The sequence below is a fragment of the Pinus tabuliformis genome, chromosome Q (genome assembly GCF_031772625.1).
Source record: "Pinus tabuliformis cultivar Carrire ecotype Pingquan chromosome Q, CPIR1, whole genome shotgun sequence".
Taxonomy (NCBI): domain Eukaryota; kingdom Viridiplantae; phylum Streptophyta; class Pinopsida; order Pinales; family Pinaceae; genus Pinus; species Pinus tabuliformis.
This window is the reverse complement of record NC_142296.1, coordinates 639,250,472-639,253,264: the sequence shown is the minus strand read 5'-3', so window position 1 is coordinate 639,253,264 and position 2,793 is coordinate 639,250,472.

Below are 2,793 nucleotides of genomic sequence, written 5' to 3'. Positions count from 1 at the left end.
AGCTCATGGAGATAGAGGGTTCAAGGAATGTCACTTGATGATTGGGGACTAGAGTCCATTGAAAGGTCAGATGTCAGGCTAACGGTATTAAGGACACCTCAAGGTCAACCAACACTAATGCAATGTATTAGTTGTTGGAACATCGACCTATCAAAATGTCACAATATTGGGTACTAGACATTGGTAAGTAGGACACTAGTCACCAACAAGAAACCTCGATATTGATAGAGTAATGATGTGGTGAGTTGATGTGGACCCGGGGATACCGCATGTCAATTATGTGGCAGTTGATTTGACATGCTAACATCTCATTATGATGTGGCACCAATGTGGGTCTAGCTGACATGGCATACCAATGTGGCAAGTGATGTGGCATGTTGACATGGTAATGGAGGGTTGACTTGGCACCAAGGTGATGGCTAGGTGGTAACCAGATAGCGACGACATGGATGTTGGGCTTTTGGATGTTAAGATATCAACTAATTAGTATCAATGACACTCTTTAGCCTCTTCCCGAGGGCCCAGTGGCTTGATAGCCCGACCATTGGCCTTTTGAGATATCGAGTATCGAGACATTAGGGCTTCAAGCTACAAGTTAATATGTATGTTAGGTGTCGAGTATCGAGACAATAAGTATGTATAGAGCATTAAGTATCCTAGGGGGAATAGTGGCTTAATGATCCAATAGATGGATAAGGTAGATGATGGAAAGGTAACTCTATTAATTGTTGACCCATTGTCTGGTTATGTGAAGACTGAGTAAGCAAGTTTTAAACTAATGCGATATTTCACAAGAGGTCGATAGTGGATATAATAACCAATTGACTAGGTAGGCTACTATGGAAGTTGACAAGCCATTTTATAATGGTGACATGTGGGCAAAGGGCCGCCACATGTTTGACAAGAAGAAACTAAATATGTATAGGAGAGAAGTTACAATATAAATTTAAATAATACCAAAGGTCAAATAAAACATTTTTTTTAGACTATTTAAAATGAGAATGTCTAAAGAAGAAACTAGGATCTCATCTTATTTTTATATCATTGGTAAAATTAATATGGCTTGATTATTCAATATTTCTTGTAATTCAACCAAATTTATATATCACATGAATAATTATAGGTAAGAATTCCCATAAATGATCATGATTACTATGTCACATATTGATATCTTTAATTTCATAAATAGTTTCATCATCTCTAATAGATAAAATAACCACAACTCCCAATGCTTTCCATTCCAATGGGTGGTGTTGATGTTGTACTAGGAGTCCAATGGCTACAATCCTTGCGTACAATAGCTTTTAGTTTTCAAGAACTTTTCATGAAATTTTGTGTAGAAGGAAATGAAGTTGAATTAAGGGGTATTGCAGGGAAACCGCGAAAGATAATAAGCTCTAACTATATTACAAGGCCTCTAAAGAAGGAACAACGAGGCGTAATTGCATGATTATGTTCGCTAGAGGTTCCCACATCGAAACCATCTATTTCTCCAGATATCCAAAAAGTCTTGGACAATCATTCCAAGGTATTTGAGACTCCCAAAGGTCTCCCACCTATTCGTGATCATGATCATGCTATTCATTTGATTCCAAGAAGTGTTCCTCCAAACATAAGGCCTTACAAATATCCCTATGCCCAAAAGAATGAAATTGAACGTATGGTTGCAGAAATTCTAGAGGAAGGTATAATTCAACCTAGTCAAATTCTTTCTCTGCTCCAGTAGTATTGGTGCACAAGAAGGATGGATCATGGTGCATGTGTCCAGATTATAGGGAGCTTAACAAGCTCACTATTAAAGAAAAATTTCCCATTCCTGTCATTGATGAATTATTGGATGAATTGCATGGATCAATTTACTTCACCAATTTGGATCTTTGTTCAGGATATCATCAAATCACAATAAAGACTGAAGACATTCTGAAAACAACATTTACAACTCATGAGGGTCATTATGAATTTTTGGTCATGCCTTTTGGCCTTACCAATGCACCTTCTACATTTCAAGGTTTGATGAATTCCATTTTCAAACCCTTCCTTAGAAAATTTATGTTAGTATTTTTTGATGATATACTAATCTATAGCAAGTCTTGGAAGGATCATGTTCAACATGTTGACAAGGTGCTCAAACTATTGGAGGAGAAACAATTATATGCAAAAGATCCAATGTTTCTTTGGAGTACAAGAGGTGGAATATCTGGGTCATATTGTATCTCATGAAGATGTTAAGGTAGACCCTAGAAAAATTAAAGCCATTAAGGAATGGAAAATCCCCACATCCATAAAGCATCTGCGAGGATTTCTTGGGTTGACAGGGTATTATCGCAAGTTTGTTAAGAATTATGGGAGAATAGCAGCACCTCTAACAACATTATTGAAGAAGGATGCATTTTCATGGACTCCAGAAGCAACAAAGACTTTCAAACATCTTAAAGAGGCAATGTGCCAAGCACCGGTCTCAGCTACGCCAAACTTCACAAAAACCTTTATTGTAGAATGTGATGCTTCAGGAAATGGAATTGGTGTTGTTTTAATGCAAGATGAAAGACCCATTGCTTTCGAAAGTCGTCCAATCAAAGGAAAGTATTTACACAAAGCTATTTATGAGAAGGAAATGTTGGCAATACTACATGCACTTAAGAAATGGCGACCCTACCTAATGGAAAGACACTTCAAGGTAAAAACGGATCATGATAGTCTTAAATACTTTTTAGAACAAAGATTATCCTCTGAAGAGAGACAAAAATGGGTCACAAATATGTTGGGTTGTGACTTTCAAATCATCTACAAAAA